The sequence below is a fragment of the Corvus kubaryi genome, unplaced genomic scaffold (assembly GCF_017639235.1).
Source record: "Corvus kubaryi isolate FWS band 111438036 unplaced genomic scaffold, C.kubaryi_AGA036_p1.0 37357, whole genome shotgun sequence".
Classification (NCBI taxonomy): domain Eukaryota; kingdom Metazoa; phylum Chordata; class Aves; order Passeriformes; family Corvidae; genus Corvus; species Corvus kubaryi.
The window spans coordinates 547,042-565,528 of record NW_024581117.1 but is presented as its reverse complement, the minus strand read 5'-3'; positions in this window follow the sequence as shown (position 1 = coordinate 565,528).

The window sequence follows — 18,487 nt, the reverse complement described above, 5'->3', positions numbered from 1 at the left end:
GTTAAAAGACTTCTTAGCTAGAAGGGATGCCATCTTGCATCAAAATGTTCGAGGCATAGCAATGTGATTTATTTAGAAAAAATCCAATTGGAAAAAATAGGAAGGTCAATCCTGTGATATGGCAGATTGCCATCTGAACTCTTGCCAAGTTCCAAAATTATTCAGTAGTTGACCATTCATCCACTTTTATTGTTTTTGAAAACACAAACTTTATGTTGCAAAATATTATTTATTGCATTTCCTTAAATTTCAGAAAAATGTGAAAATCCTTCTAGCCATTCTAATTAATGGGTGATGAGCAGGACTTGTGATATAAGTATGCTTTTCTACAAAACCTCAAAGTGTGCTGTGAACATGAGGCATATGCAGTTATTTAGAATGATAAAACTCCTCCCTACACCCAAAAATATACCGGAAGACTCTGGAGTCACTTTTCTGGCTGATGAGCTATGGGGGAAAACCTCTCCTGACTCTGCACCTCCGTGTTTGTCACTGGTTCTCTGAATAAGCCCTCCACCTCTCAGGGGACTCGGTAGCCATGGTCTTGCAGTTCTCACACACACACACCATTAGCTCTCTAATAAATCTACAGCAATTGTAACAAAAAGTTCTCAGTGTTTCAGAATTCATTGTGCCAGTCTTTCATCCCAAAATCTCTCTTTTTGGAGGTTGCACTGCTTCTCTGCTTATGGTTGGCTCTTTGATTTGGTGGAGTTTTCTCTCCATAATCTTGGGAAACTACAGGGACTATTTTTAACCAAATACCTCACACACAGTTTCCAGCTTCTCTCTTGCTTTGAAAATTTGTAAATCTGCTCTTTCTCAAAAAAAAAAAAAAAAAAAAAAGAGTAGGGGGTGGTTGCTGCAAAGAAAAGCTGTTAATTTTCCAAAGTCAGATTAAACACTGTGTCTGAAATGTCAATTATATGTATTTTGTTATATATTATATAAAATCAAGGAAAAAAAATGCAGCCAACTGGGCTTCTGGAAAGAACATTTTATTTTGGTTGATGCAATCAGATATCTTTTAAAGTTAGGCTGTGATTATGGGTTGTGCATGGACAAGTACAGAAAGAATCCCAGCTGCCCAGAGCAGCACAGGCTACTCAGATTGTGGCTCTATGTGCATGTAAATAATCGGGTCTAACCATTGGCTTTATTCCTGCTTCTTTCCTATATGCATAGAGAACAAACAAGGAAGAAGAGCTACTTTCTTCTGAAGGTTTACAGTTGAAAAAAGCATAAAAACTTCAAGAAGAAAAAGTGGAAAATGTTCTTTTTAGACACTACTCCTGCAATTGAAGCATACCTTCAGTGTACTTACCAAGGGGGGTGCAAGTATGCATACAATGTTGAAAATGATACCCTGGAAAAGAAAAACAAAATATTGAGAGGACTAAATACTGAGAAAATTCCCTTCCCTATCCTTTGTGCAGCTTCTCTTCAAGAAGTCATATTTCTTCAAAGTGAAAAAGGAGCTTATGTCACCTTATTCACAGGAGGAATATTTCCAGTTCTTAAGAGAAATCGAGAGAAGATACAGAAACACAGACATTTTAAAGATTGCAAAGACAGACATTTCAAATTGTGTCAGAATCAATTCTGTTGCATAATTTTTACAAACCTCATGGAAATTAGTGTTTTCCTGAAGATTTTGTGATAGTCATCAGCAAGTTATACTATTAAAGGCCAAATCATTGCAACAGCTAAATAGACTAGCAGCTATCAACAGCAACTGTTGCAAAGGTTGGTTAAATTCAGTGCTCATTTGGGCATTTATCAACATGATGTTGTGTATCTACAAATCCTTGTAAATTTTTGTTCTGAAATTCTGCTTAAATGGTGTACTTCACAATAGGTTCCTGGATCTGAGCTATTGTAATTCATTTATGAGACACATTTGTGTTGGAGACACAAATTCAATAGCGTGGTAATGATTGAATTGTTTCACCTTTACTAGGTGGAAAAAAAGCCCTGGGAAGCTGGGCTCTTTCAAGTAAATTTTCATAGCTCCTCTCACCACTGTCCTACCAGTCAGCAATCATTGCCATTATGAGGGTAACCATATGTCCCTTGCTTTAAACCAGCACTTAATGAAGGCTTCAAGAATCTATATTGAAGAAGCTGTCTCTTTAGGCAGATGAAGTTTTTTTCCTAAATGACATGATAAGACTTATAAAAAAACTCACCATAAGAAGTTGCGGAGCTTTTAAATAGCAGATGGTCCAACATGATTTGTTATTGACTAAGTGCACCCATGAATTCTAAAATACATATAAAAGCATATGGCCCTTTGGTTAAAGTACAAATATAACCCATGAACTTATCTCACTGCTCAAGCAGCATTTAATGTCTACTAAATAACAGATGTTGAAACATATGGAGACATGGCTAAAGGCCATAAAAATATAAATAATCCTCAAACTTTTCTGTTATTCTTTAACTATATTGGTTCCATCTGACACCCTCAAAATGTCTGCTTGGGCATCATAGGGAAACCTGACTCCCTATTGTCAGCTGTGTGAAGTGATTACAGTACAAGTTGTCAACACCAGGGAGAAGTAAAGCAAGGACTTATGGAAGAAAAGAGAATAGGAACCACTTACTTGGGAAGAAAAGACATGACTTGTGTCTTGAGAGCAATGAATAAGAAACAGACTGAATGGAAAAAAATGATGTAAAAAGGCTCGGTGAGAACATAATGATCAGGCACTGTCTTTTGAGCACCACACTTTCAAGGAGAAATCCAGAGCAAAGCATCTGTTCTGTTTGTCCCTGCTTCCAACTCATTTTGTTTATTTGCTGCTGTTGCTGGGGAGTGGGAAAGGGAACAAGGCTTCTCTGCTTCAAGCATTTCAGTTTAATTGTGAAATTGATTCAATTTCACTTTTTTTTTTTGTCTTAGGTTCTTCTCTTTCTAGATGTCCTTTTTCTTTCCTCAGTCAGCAGGAGAATGCTTGTTTCTCAGGTATCACACTTCTCCTCATTCCCTTTTGCTGTCTGTGCTCTATTCCTTACGAAGACAGAAAAGCTGGTTTAGCCCAGGCCTGCACATGTGAGTGCCTACCCTGTAAGTGCTGCACCATGGCAGTTAGTGGTTGCCTTCAGGGTACTGGGTTCCTCAAAACATTTGGCTGCTTTTGACTCCCAGAAGGAAGAATAAGATGTGAGGTAGGATCACACCACTATCTGCATATGTGAAATTACCTCATTTGCATTAAATAGCGGGAGCTGAGACAAGCCCGGGGAAGGTCTGGGCACCATCTGACTGACTCTTTTGATGTTTCAGCCTTGCCCATACAAGTTCTTGCTGATTAATGTTTCTCATCGCACATGGATTTGGTACTGGCCACAGACACAGAAATTGAAAGCTAACTTTTTTCTTGCACTGAATTTTGGTGCCATATGCTGCACTGGTCCATAGAGTGAATTTATTCAGAGCAGTGACAGCTAAAAACAAGACACGTTTTGGATTGGTGAACAGCACTTATGAGAAAACACTAAATTACGCCACCAAAAAAATTACCCATTCTCAACTTAAAGAAATAGGGCCTCATTTTAAAATAAAGTGAAGAACTTCTTACAATTCAGGAAAGTTTTACAGAAATTTATAAATGCTTTTCTCCTCTTTTCTGCCCCACACAGAAAGGTGAGCAAATAATGCCCAGCACATGGGTCAGCTTTCCATCTGTCTGTATATCTAAAGCATATTCAGAGCCCTGGTCCATTAAAATCAACAGTATGGCTCTGCAGAACAGAAGAGCAAAATAACATTGCCCAATGGCTGGATTTTTTTTGAGGAATTTCTGGCTAGGATTTGTTCTCAGAAGAGTTTTTTAGGAGGGATAATCCAGCAACGTTTATTTTTACTGAGCTCCATACTTTTCTGCTCTGAGTACTATGAACACCCACAGACATTTTTCATTCACAGAAACTGTGTGAAACTGCTTCCTGCTTCTCATCATCCTACAGCTCCCTGTGTCTTCATTACCATTAGTATTAAATCTATGTGTATTCATTAACTAAGAACTAGAAAAATCACAGATGCACAGGGAGTAGAAGTTTCTCACAGAGATCTAATGGTTGAAATGTAAATCTGTCTACTGCTGAGATGTAAATTCAAACCCAAGTGCAGCCAGTTCCCTGGAAGGCATTTGGAGTCAAAGCTAATCTTATTTTTCCTCCTCTTTACTGGGCTGTCAGTGTCAGCACTGCAAATGTACCAAGCAGTGGAAGGAACAACTGAGTTTTTCAGTTTGTCTTCATGTTCAAAGTTTTGTATGAATATAGATTCATGAGGAAAGACCAGAGATATGTATATCTCAAAATCTATTATGGGAGGCAATATTCATAAAGACTCAATGTTTATCTTACGAGAATAAAAGGAGATAACTGAATTAGAGGCTATGGTGTGAACAACAGGAGATATTACTCAGCTCAAGTTATTTAATCATTATAGAATATATTACATGTTGAAGGCAAGCTGGAGAAAGTCCAGTCAAAACAGTGGAAGTGATAAGAAATGAACAAAGATGTCCTGCAAGGAAATGTTGAGGGAAAAAAACCCCATTTATTTCATGTAGAAGACAGAGGGACATGATAACAGTTTCTGGTACATAAAGCTTTGTTGTTGAGAATCTAGTGATCTACTGCTCTCTTATGACCATAGGGGAGGGCAAGAAGCAAGCCTGAATAGTTACAGTAGGGATTTATAATAGATGTTACGTTTCTTTTTGGTGTCAGGAAAATGGAATGAGCTAACAAGTTCAGCAGAGAAACATGGGGCTATCTGGAGCATAATTCATGTAATATGGGTTCAGATAACTTTTTTACAATAAGGAAAATCACGCCCCTGGAGGTATCCATTTCTCCCTGTGGACGCTGAAGAAAGCCTGGAGTGACTAACTCTGATGTAGTCATCCTCATTCCATCAAATGAATCCCCACACCAGATGTCCAGCTTGGCTTGATAGTCCCAGAGCACAGGGGCCATCTTGGCACAGTGACAAAAAATAAGGATGTTATTTTTTTCCTGAAGTTTTGTCAGGACACCAGATTTTCCCTGTCTCTTCCTGTCAAGCTGCAACCCTGAGAACAAATTCATTCCCATCACCATAGCAAGAGAGATGTCAGGACCTCTCCTGTCCTTGTTCTTGACCCCACCACACAGGCCAGCACAGGATGGGGGTGTCTCCACCTACCTTACGCCCCTTTAAACAAAAAAGAAACAGCACTGAGTATTTTTCAGAGGTGATCAGAGAAGCATTACTTGGTATGATTCATCCTACTTCTGTTCTGGGACTACAGCTAAGCTCATCAACTGAGATCCCACTTTTTCTGCTGTCACAGTTAGTAAGATGCATTTAATGGAAAAGACAACAGAATACTGAGTTTCAAAATCATGAAAAGGTTACCAATAGTAAGATCTGGTCAGACTGGAGTAGAAAATGATCTCATGGATCAAGGAGAAATATCAGTAAAATGGATTGAGATCAACATGGAATAAAAACTGCGAGTAATAATCTCAGGAGGGCCTTGAGATCCTGGACCAGAAGTAATCCAACAGGGCTTTCTGATGGATAGCATCAACAAGTTTTAGATTACACTGACATAAGTTATATTTTTCTCACAGATCAGTAACAGAAAAAAGACCCCCCTTTAAAACAATAGCTTTCAGCTGAGTAAAATTCCTGTTCTTAAGACAATGTTACTGTCTATTTGGTACTTAATATGACAAATTCTCATTGTCTGACTTGCTGTAATCTTACAGAATACTCTGACCCACCTGCAGATAGAGTCCCACAGGTACAAGCTGTTTATTTAAAGAAGTTTTCCTCAGAATTTTAAAAGCTGTTTTCCAAGACACACCTTTATTTTTTCCAGTTTTTCAGAGCTCCAGGTAAAAACTGAACTGCTTTTGTTCAACAGTCTTCTGGAGTATGGCCAAACACTTGAAGACTAAATTCTTGCTAGTCAAGGTGGGTTCTGATCATCATCCTGGGTTTCTGCTCTACCTTCCCCCTCATTTGCTGCCCATTCTCCAGAGACTGTTGCTTACATGGCAACACATAGGTGCAGCTGCTTCCCAAACTAATTTTGACAAATGGTCCGTGTCACCACAGGTGCTCTAGAGCCGTGAGTGATTGCAGGGACACTGGAGATGGCAGCTTTTTGATGCTGCTCAGTCAAAGCCAGGACACCACCATTAATTCAGCCTAACAAAATGTACATTAATGAACTGAGCATGGAGGAAATGGGACTGAGCAGAAACACGAGGAGTATGACAGTGTCCTTTCCCTCCTTACAGCAGAGCACTTGCTATACCTACATGCTGCCAAGAACCTCCTCCTGAGCATCCTACTCCCTGTGGGGAAAGCTGCCCTCAGAGTCATGGCAGTTCTGCTTGGGATGAGGTACCCTACAGGCAGTGATGCTGGTTGATGGGGCTTTTTCTGAGAGGCAGGGCCCAGTGCAGCTGGCTCAAGGAGTGGTGATAGTCCTTTCTGGAAACTCTGGATTTGAGTGTCGGGTGTATTTGTCACCATTTACACTGACACCAACAGCTCCCACTCAGTGATGAATATTTAATTCTTTTCCATTCCTAACTGTGTGGGGTGCTGGGCAGCTCTGGAACAGCCCTCAAAATCCTGTTGGCTTCAGCAGGGGCTAGTGAGATAATTTCTTCAGTACTGAACTGTTGAAGTAACAAGACGTAATACTACTTTTAATTGTTTTTCCAGAACTGGCCCTGTGTCCTCCTCATGAGGGTTTCAGGCCTGGTGGCCCCAAAGAGCAACGCTCCCACATTATTCAGATATCTCAGTGGAAAGATTCACATGTCCCAAGATGAGTATGAGCTTAAGTGGTTTGGTGGATGAAAGCCAGTTTGCTCAGCAGCATTTCTGTTGGATAAGGTGCCCACAAAATAGATGGAGAAGGCAGATTAAAAATCCATCCATCACGCAGAGCACATTTTACCTATCCAGCATCCTGCTCAGACGCATTAAGGATATATTTTCATTTCTCAGATGCAAAGTCATTCTGCTCTCAGTAATTTCAAACTCACAGAGGAAGATATGCTTTCAGGGAAACTCTTAGTGAGCATAAGATACCTATCGGTGCTCATAAAGGTATACATCAGGAAGATGTATAGAAGTATTAAGCACATTGGGCCTGAGTCAGAACTCACAGAAGGGTTATAAAGAGGCATAAAGCTTTGGTCCTGACTTACATAAATGAATGCTGGATGAGAACTGCAGTGTCTGTATTTGGAGTACAAACACTTCAATACAAAGGCAGCGAATGCAGTCATGACAACAAAAAGAAAAGGCCACAAAGGAAACAGTAGCAGCACTTTGTTCTAAGATGGATGCACTCCTACTCATCACTGAAGTCCTGAGTTAAACTTTGCATTTGTTTACCTTTGTGTTGACCTTGGATTTTTAATTAGTTTTCTGCGACCTTTCTCAGATGTCCTAACTACCGTTGTGTTCACATATGGGGTTTTTTTCATGAAGAGGCATTCATTATAGGGATTTTCATAGCATTTCCATGCAACAGGAAAAGCATAGGTCCAATTGAAAAATTATTTCATTGGGATTCTGCTTCCATAGTCTGATACTTACTTCAATAGTCACTTGAGTGACTTCATTAAAAGTCAATCTTCCAAAACGTGATGCTTCTACCAAGTCTGATATCCAGAGAGTTTTTTGAGATATTTCACAAATGTTAATGAATTAAGAGTCATGTCAGTTACAGTTAGATAAATATAACTGGTGGTTTTGGAGCAGGCTTTTGCAACAGGAGAAATAGAAGAAGAAATGCGTGCGATACAGAAACAAAGCAGTTCCAGAGTAAATTGAATAACACCAATTGAATAACACCAAATTGAACCAAGGTGAATTTCTTTCATTTCAAGAAAGACAACTGAACTGAAAACCTGGGAAACTGCATCCCATTCTTTAACCACTAAATAAAATTCTCCACATCATCTTTGACTGGGATATTTTTGTTAAAGCTAGTCTATAGAAACTATATACTTCACATGGAAATGGGAAATGCTAGTCCCTGAAAATGTGTCAAACTAAAGGCGAAAACCTGAAAAAAAACCACCTGAAAGAGTGGTAGCAAGCATTTAAAGCCTAGGGGGGAAAAAAACCACAGCAAGATGAAAATAATTAGATTTTTAATTTCAGCTTAGTGGTGGGCAATGAAAAGAAAAAGTGGACAGGGGACTAGTCAAGACGCACCCTTTCTCACGTACATGGCAGTGGACCTGAGAAAAAGGCAGAGAAGGGAGACAAGAGGAATAATTTGATGAGGCACTTGGTGTAAGAGTGAGCAGAGAGAGCATATTATTCCCTTGTCCTATTTCTCACATACTGCTTTGAGCTGAAGGAGGTGCTGGGATGGGTGAGTGACAGAGAAAACAAAAACTCATAAAAAAGAGTGCTTCCATGGATGGATAGAAATATTGGGGGGTTTCTCCCTTTCTTTCAGAGAGATATTAAATTTTTAGTTTATTAGTATTTTCTTTCTTTTATAAATGAAGCAATCAGTCCTGAAACCATGAAAAATGGATCCCAGACTTTTGCAGCTTCTATGTTTTAAAAAACAACTGCACAATCAGAGACCAGACAAAAGGGACTGTGTAGCTGTAACAGTTTACAGCCTCCTTACAGGAGGTGATCATCCCTGATGTCAACTAAGGAATTAATCTTCTTTAGGCAATATGAACTGTAGCAATTCCAGATTTCTAGGAATTTTTCCAAAATTTCCTAGGACTGCCAAATATGAACTATGAACTGGCATCCGATCACCACTGCTTCAAGCTAGCCCCAGACCCTGTGGGGCTGTTTTTCTGTTATGCATATCAAATTTGAGGGAAGGGATGGCATTGAAACAGCTATGCACATAGGGATTTTTGTCCCAGCTTTCCAAAAATAGAACAGAAAACCATTGTCCTTACTGCTTCTGGAGCAATATGAACAGTGATGGCAGATGGTATAAATCGAATATCAACCTTCACTGTGTGAATATTTCACAGCCCACTAACAAGAAATTAATGCTGCTATACATCTCCCTTTTGAGCCTTGCAGCAACAGTGACACTCATGGGAGATGTAATTTATAGAGACTACAAACTTCAGTGTCTGCACACTGAAGTGCTAACTTATACATGTTGTAAAAAGTTACTGCTCTATTATGGAATGATAAGACTCAGAACACTCTGAGTCCAACAAAGAATAGCCTCGTAAAGCAAAATGATGAAAGGAGCACGGAGAAACCCTAAGTTTTCTCATTAAGAGCCAGAGGGTTTTTTATCAGATATAAGACAAAAGTCCTTGCAAAAGCAGCTGTCACCAGGTACAGCCACTCAGGACATGAGATGGCTCTGGCCATGCAGTGGCCACTGTGGGAAGAGAATACCCCTTACAGCTACACTTGCATCAGATGAGCTGCAAGCCTCAGCCCATGGTTAATCTTTGCAAAGACAGTAGCCACAAAGCAGCCATTTGGACCAGTTGCTTATTTTGTACTATGTCCAGGTTTTACAACATGGGACAGGAAATAAAGAGATGCTGGAGGTGATGGGAGAGAAGAGCATCGGACTGAAGTACACCAGGTGATAAGGATGTGGGGTCAATTCTATTTGGAAGGAAACTGCAGAACACAAGTATACAGAGTGAAGAATATCATCCATATCTACCCATAAAGGAGCCACAAGAATACCTTTCTGCAGAAGACCAGAACAAAGCTTACCTTGTTAACAGCTAAAGTCATGATATATTTATTGACTGAAAGGCTGGGTATTTTCAGCCACCGAAGATCTGCATCAAAACATTTTGTCTGCAGCTCCAGCTGTCTCCAAAATTGACCAGATCAGGAGAAGCAAAGAACCGCATCCTCATTATTTAGAGTAAAAGAGTAACACAAAGGGAAAAAAAAAAGCAGAAGTGGAATTAACCTTTTTCAGGTGTTAAGGAAGAATGATAGAAATGCTTTTATTTTCTTAGCAGTGGTCCCAGTTAAAAGTATGCCAGTCCCACAGAAGGAGTTAGAGGCCTTTGTGTAGATAAAGAATATCTTTGAAAAAAATGATGGTAGGAAAATGGAGAATCTGCCAAAATTATGTTTGGCGCAAAATTCTCTAGTAAGGTTAAATTTAATGAGATATTGGGAATCATTATCAGTCATTAGCCACAAAGACGGTGATTAATATTAAACTAATTATACAGGGCATTTTACACATCTCAAAACAATGCTCCCACTCCATGTATTTTCCAGCCTGTGGATGCTTGTGTCTCCAGTGCTACTCAATTACTGGACAAAATATTGAAGAATGCCCTTTCCCTTTTAATTTTGAAGTCTGTTTATGTTTACCACTCGAACAAGTAATTTTCTGCAGAATTTACTTGTGGATTTATAGAAATTTTCCAAGCAGTAGCTGGTAAAAAAAATTACAATCATTAGTTTAGATCAAGTACTTCTCTGCAGTGTTTGCTTCTTTAAACATCATTGATGAGTCCAATGGTTTACATCACTGCTTTTTGCATTTGAACTTTCAAGTCTTGGGCAAAATTTACTTGTCCCATTTTAAACTGGAAGTTCATCTCATATAGCTTTGTCAGTGTTAAAAACATGAGCTTTTCTCATGTTCAGCAAGTAAATGAAAGTAAACTCAGCTTCATCACAGAGTACTTTTTCTGCTTCAGATCACCGTGCATACAAACCAGAAGAAAAGGCTGAAGCCCAGAGAACATGTTTCTGAAGACTGTCTCTGCCTCTTTGACTAAGGAAATAAATTTATTTATCCTTCAGAGGTTTTCACATTTTGATGATACTCTGGGATGCAAAAATGTTCTTACATATTCATGTTACAACAAAGATCAGAATGAGTGGGTTTTAATCTCTGTCAGACTAGGAGACTTTGACTGCTTCACATGACCAATGTCTCAGTTTGAGACTGCATTACTGCTCTACAACATGGATTACCCTAGCCAAGAAGTCAGGTAGGAGTCTGCAGTTTGTATAAAATAGAAAACTCTTTTTTTTTTTTTTTTTTTAATGGGACTCATCAATCTATTGTGGGTTAGCTGTCTGGGCTCTTTCACCTTTTAAGAGCAAGAAAATACTCACAGATTTGGCTTGATGTTTATCTGAAAAACAGAAAATCCATTCTGGACACTTTGGGAATCCCCAGATGTGTATAACAATTTGGATCTGATATTTGTTGCAGATTTAATGTAATAGAGGCCTTTTAACTGTGATGTTAAAATATTGATTTACATTATGGACTGCAGCTATTTCAGAAACCGTACTCCCTGAGGCCAATTAGACCAACTGACCCACACATCAGCAATAAACCAGACCTTTATTGCTTGGCTAAATCTCACCCAGTTTTCTTTTTCTTGTTCCTCTGTCTGCTTTTAAAAAGCGGTCTTATACTTAGCACTACAGCTTTCCGGGTTTTCCAGAGCTATCTGCTAATAGGATGAGGTTTCCTGCAAGGAGACAATCCTTGGTTCAAGAGCAACCATTTTCCTCAACACTGCAAAAATTTCTTAGGCCACAGTAGTTTGTCAGAGAGAAGACAGCTAGCAGAAGTTTTTGCTAAAATTCCACAAATGTTCATCATCAAACAGCTGTAATGTGGCAGGAACACAGAGAGACAAAGTCTATGATATGTTAGCTACAGCTCCTCATCCTAGAGCATGTCCAAGGCATCAGCCTTGGGGAAAACCTGGGACAGCAATACTTTTCTCTTCCTCATATAGTATTTATTAAGAAAGTCTGAAAATAATATTCTGTAGCCTAGCAGCCAGGATGCTTTCCCTGAATAAAGAGTTCCTGGCTGTTTGTGAATGAATACAATTACTGACTATAAAATTATTTGGTTTTAAACACACTCAGGTCTTCTGCCTCTCATACACAAAAGAAATATTACTTGCTAGGGACGACAATATGCATGTGTTCCAGGAGCTCCCAGAAGCATAAGCTCTTGTCTTAGGGGAGAAAAGTGAAGAGATAGGTGTGCCAGAGAAAAATCCAGGAGGTTTCTAAGGCTCTTGGCCATCCCTCTTCCACTGTAGTAATGCTGCTCATCATATGATGAGCACAGCTGACAGGCTTTGTGACTAAGGCTGATTTAATCTTGCAACTACTCAGTATACTTGGCAGCAACCCTATTACAAATAGATGCTGTCAGAAATATGTGAGCCACTAGCAGCAGTGCCTGTGTGGGTGTTATACAGACACCTGAAAGCAGATAGGGGAAAAAACCAACCAACCTTGCCAACAATAATTTCTGTTTACACTCCTCTTCTCTCTTCACATGAACAGCAGACAACAGCATCTTCCTCAACTGTTTAGCAGTAGTTTTCCACTTGGAGAATCATGCATAAGGCTGTTCTCAAGCGTCAGGGAACTTACGATAGCCACAGCAGGAAGTCCAGTGTTTAATTGCTCTGTTTCTGACACAGAGTATATTGCAATATTCCCACCTCCCTTCCGCCTTGAGACAAGGCAGGGGCATATTTAGCCCCTGCCACATGGTGGCAAGAAGGCATGACAACAGCTGCCTTCTACTAAGTCAAGCCCAGTAAAAGCCAGATTCAAGTACCTAGCAGAGGCATGAGTTTATACCTTGGAGTATGTTTTGTGAAGCTCTGACCTACTGAATCAGGTCTTACTTAGAAGCAGCATTTTATTTACCTGAAATGAATCCAGTTCAAGACTTTTTTTGTTTACTATTATTACTACAAGGCTAAGTGTTTACTACTAATCCATCATTTTTATTTGCCAGGCTGGTTCCTGAGCAGGGAAACAAGCACCTCAAAAACTCTAAACTAGAGCATCAGAGGAAAGCAGGCACTCAACATATAATTCAAGACTCTATTTCTTGGAGTATTGGTGTTGAAGTAAAACTCTTTGATCCCTTACTTCCACAGCACGTGAGCTACAACAGACTAAGCAGACAGCAGATGTACTTACTAATTACTACTAATTGCTGCTGTCTAGACACCATGTGAAGTCTAAACTACCAGCCTTGTTTACAAACCAGCAAATACCTGCATACTCTTCTCATGTTATTCTGGATCACTGCGTGCTAAGTTCACCAGTGCTGAGCTTTCATTCATCGATGCCAGTAAGAACAAGGGTGCATCATCTTTGCAGCAGCCTGGACAATTGCATAAAGTGAAGAGAACTGGAGAGTTGCACTCTCAGTTGCTAACATTCATTTTCCTTCATCAAATCCTTACTATGTTTTTATTAGTGTGTACCACAGGACGGAGCAATTTTCTGCATTAAATTCTCAAAGATCCACAAAGGCTTCCAGCAGGCAAAAACCTCACATGGAATTTGTGGCACAAAATATTTTATTCAACATCTTTAAAAAGCTGATCATTCAGTTTTGTTTGGTTTCATTTAAACTGATATCAGCTTAAGTAGTAAATGTCAGTACCCGCCAGCATCATCATCCTGCTGCAAAAACACGTCTTTGTGATTGTTTTCACAAAAGAGATAATGTAGCACAGCCTTCCACAAAGTTGACATGTTTTTGCTGTGCCTTTCTGAAAATAGTTTGCAATTGTTTTAAAGTCATGAGATTGTATTCATTCCACCTTTTCCCATCCCTCCTGCAGAGACCAATACACAGGCTCAAGCATTAAGAATCAGCAATATCAAACACTTCATGTAGGGTGTCAACCATTTTTTCTCTGCAATGTGTTGGTGCATCTACCACTGTTCTGCCTCATGATGTTTTCTCCCTTCTTAGCTGTCATGAAACTAAATGCAGCATTTCATGCCTCAGATGGACAACATTTTAAAATGTATATTTTAATATATTAATAGTACCTGCACAGGAATTTTCTACCTGCATCACACCAGTCTTGCACAAGAAAACCTCCCAAGTGAGACTGCACAGCAGAGAAAATTAAAGTGAGCAATGGAAATAGCAAATGAAATAGAATAACATGGAGGTACATGGATATGAAGGAAGTAGAAAGGAGTTTTAGAAGCAGAAAAAAAATGTATCCAGAGGGGCCAAGTTAATGCATTGTTCTTTACATGGAAGTAGAGACTTTTTACAAAATTTTACTTACCTAAATGAGAGAAGAGATGTCATCAAGAAATGGTACCAGATGTTAAAGTGAGCCTGAATTTAAACTGGAATTATTAAAACCAAGGTCTTTCTTAATGTGTTAGACTGCAGAGGCTAACAGGGAGAGAGTAAGGTCTGGAAAAACGTATGTCTGAACATAGTTATGAACTGATTTACCTGACCCAAGGGTGGAATTATCCAAGTCAGCAATGACTGAGGCAAACCATTGCCAGCAGCTAGCCAGGCATGCATGGATAAACCCTGCCTTGGGATATGGTGCAAGCTGAGCAGTAAGGTTGCAGGTAGCTGCTTTTCAAATTTCCCAGGAGAACCAGGAGAAGTAGCAAACTGGTGAAACCAGTGACAGTCTCCTCTGTCAGTACCCCTCAGCCAAAATATTCTCGTTGCATAGCATGCCTAGGTTAGTTAGCCTTGCCTTGCCACAGCATATCTGGCAGCCCCCTGGGCTCAGGCCATGGCTGGAGGCAGGATCTGCATCCCAGATTGGCACACACGGCATCTGCATCCAAACATGCAGAGGGGGAGAGGAGGTGTCCAAGGCATCACTTACCTACACATGCTGTTTTTCCCTACTGCCACACATTCAACAACTCTTGGGTTCTTTTTACCTCTTAACTGCAGTACCCTAACTGTGAAACACCAGTGTTACTTTTCTTGACTTTCCTGACTGGCTCAGCATTTGGAGGTTTGGAAATTATTTGAATTAAAAAGAATAATTGGTGAAAGGATTTTTTGGGCACTAAAAAATCCCTCTATTTACATGAATAAAAAAAGTCATGTTTTCTAGGACACACAGGGGACCCAACATCCAGGAACAGCTTTCCAGTGGATGGTTTTCTGCCTCATTCAGAGAAATCTGATCCTAAAGCCCTTTGTTATTTAATGCCAAGCTGGTGTTTTTCCAGAAGCCTTGAAAAATCTCCCCTGTCTTTGAAACTTTGTACATTTTTCACTCCTTTTCTCTTCTTCAAAGTCCCTTGTCCAATCCTTTCTGCCCACACCATCTGAATTTGTGAACAGCCTTTTATTCACCTTTTGTTTTGGTTGAAATTACATATTTTATTCTTTCTTATAGCTCCCTGAAATACAGTACACAAAAAGGAACTTATCACTTTTTAATACATTCAACCTGCTCAGTTATTCTCAAGACCCTCTACTTCAGACCAAAGTGCATCTTCTGTTGTATTTCGAAGCCTCAGCCCACATTTCCTTAAAAACAACTGAAGAAAGAAAAAAAAATAAAAGAAGAATGTGGGTTGATGTTCAAGTTCACACAGTCCCTCTGTCCACAATTGGCCTCTCTCCAGCTCTCAGAAGTCCCAAGACACATCTTACTCTTATTCTTGATGTTTCCACTGATGCCAGGTGGCTGTTCTGTGTGTCTGCCTGGGACAACTGGGCTTTGTAATACACAATTATATGTCTCCAAAGCAAAAACTTTCCTCAGAAGGAATCTTAAGGAACATTAGAGGAAAAAACCCACCAACTCACAATCTGTACTCAGGGGCTGAAATTAAAGAGTAACTCTTTATGAAGGACAGAAAAATGACATTGAATGCTGAGGGCCTCACAGAAGGTAAATTGAACATACCTTGTTAATGCCTGTGTGAGACTGGGTCAGTCAATAACCTGCTTGAAGCAGAAAATACTGGGTGCTGGAGACACTGGGACTCTGCCACCAACGGTTTTGTTGAACCCACCCAGGGTGGGTGCTGTAGGCAAGAGGGAACCCACTGTCTCCTCACTCAGCCTAGATCCAAAGGGGTAACAGCTCTTTATATCTCTTTTTGATCTCAATACACACTAGAGGTCTTCAGAGGTCTCTGCCTCTCTCCATTGCCTGTCTTGTGAAATTACACCTTTATTTCAGGAACCCCCACCAAAGTATCACCAAAGCACATGTCTATCTGTTAAGATACCAAATCATCAAGATAAACATTTTGTTTCATAATTAGCTAGAGTTGAACCTAGCCTTTCAATAGTTCATTGACATATCTATATTGTTCCTTGACTCCCTCTGAAAAAACACAGTTTGCAATACTGAGCCATTTTCTTCTCCAGTCCCAGAAAACCAAATAGATATTTTGCCCTGCTGTGGCTCCTATACATGAATCTGGTGTCACCCAAAGACCAAGGAGCTATCCCTGCTTTTATCATTGCTACACAGCCCCACGCCATGCCCACTGCACGTGTTCACAGCCAGTATGAGCAGCAGCCAAGGCAGCCTGCCACGTGAAAGGTGGGACAGAGTATGCAGCTTTATTTTTCATGACTTCCTCTTGGAACATGAGGCATTTCAATGGAAGACCCCATCAGCAGCACAGTGTTGGACAGTGTGGTGTGCTCCTCACACCCAGGTGTTGTGGGATGCTCATCCCTCTGCTCTTGGGACTGTGGGCAGCATCTGCTCTTAGGATGGACCTGACTCCTGGGATCAGCAGGTGCTAGTGTTTATAAAGGAACTTTTTCTGTTTTCCAGAAACAAGCTTCCAGAAGACTATAGCTAATGTTTGAGCAGTGACATTTTACCCAGGGAAAACTGAAGTGCTTTGCACTCTATGTAAGAGAAGAATAGATTGGCACCACAACAATGTGCAGGCAGGATGCATTTAGTGCTGGATTCCCATCTGCAGCCACCTTCCTGGTGCAGCTGTTCCAGAAGGAGTGACTGCTGGCTGCCCAAATGTCAGCCAAGTTTACCTGCCACATGAACTACTGTGGACGAGAGGAGAAAGCCACCAGGGAAGCAGAGCTCTTGCCCCAGGGAAGATGCTGAGCGTGGGTCAGCACAGACCAGGGGCGAATACTGACAGGCGAGGAAATGAGAGTCTCCCTGATGCCATGGAGATTTTGAAAAAATGGGTCCTCGGCTGCACAAGTGCAACCAGGTGCACACAAATCCATTCTATCCCAGATATTCACTGCAAGAGAATGCATTAGTGGGAAATATCCTAGTCCTTATTTTCATTCTGGCCCTTGTGAGGTGCTCTGGATATCCATGGAGAATGCTGAACTCATATAGTCCAGGGAGCATAAGGAGGAGCACAGCACAGATCCACAAAATTATATAGTCGTGGGTGCTCTCGCCACCATGATATTAGCCAGATGGCCTAGATGTAGCCTAGTGTAGATACAGAGATTAGAGAAAGCAGTAAATCAAGATGTGCTATAGCTAACCCCAGATATACAGAAATCATGAGTCATGCCCAGAATAACCCAGAGATCAGCTTTAAAACTGTGGGGTTTGAAAAGCATATGACGGATGTTGTACTGCTTTTATTTTCCTGCCATTTTTTAACATTTCACATGCACTTTGATTGGATTCCAAGTAACCATATGGCTAAAACTGTGACTTTTGTTTTAAAAGCTAAATCTGTAAGGACCCTATAAAAACCTGACTGATGCGGCTAAGACTTTTACCAAAAAAAGCAGTATTAGCAGGGGAAACTTCAGTACAGTTGCAGTGGCTGGTAGCATTGGAATGCCCCCAAGCTCACACTTAATGGAGATTATGACAGTAACAGCATCACTGACTTGAAGTCAGAGTAAATATCCATGGCGAAGTCACTATGTTACAGTTACCTCCCTGCAGCACAGCATCATCTAACATGTCAACAACTTGAAAAGAATCTTTCTCCTCCAGGCAGCCTTTACCCCTTTATCTTAAAATAGGGCTGGATGTTCCTGTGTCCCTGGCTTTTTAAGAAACATTAGCCTGGACTTTTTAACCTCCCTGTCCCAATTCTCCTGATAGTTTCAATGACATAAATAAATCACATGCTTTTAACTCATGGCTCCACTGCTTGTTTTTCTTTTTTTTTTTTGAGTCAGTTCTATAGCTGAGCTATTGCTAAGAAAGCTGAAACTTAAATAAATACCCATATAGTCACTATATTCTCTAGTGCTGCTCCAGTGATGAAATCTGAATACAAGAAGAAGTTGGACAGCCCTTGAACTGTTGTGGCACCAGTACATTGAAATTAGATACAGCAACTGATTTGCCTTGGGCAACCATAAAGTAACTGGCATCCCAGCCATTTGTGGTCTAGCATAATGGGGCTTCAGGTTTAGCCACTCCAACCAAACAAATCCCTTTTTTAAATTTCACATGATTTTAAACAAAGTCCAGCTCTCCCAGGCTCTGTGAAAAGCAGCAATCCCGGAGGTCCTCATTTTCTGTTTTCTTTTAAAAGTTGGGACATACCCCTGTATTTCCACCCCGACCACCTCTGCTTTCCTTGCATTTACTTTGCAGTGCTGCCTTGTCTGTTGGTCCCAGGGAAACTTCCTCTGCTAATGCTCCCGGGAACAGAAGAGGTTTGTAGCCAAACTGGTAGTAAGGCTGTGGTTGCACGCATGTT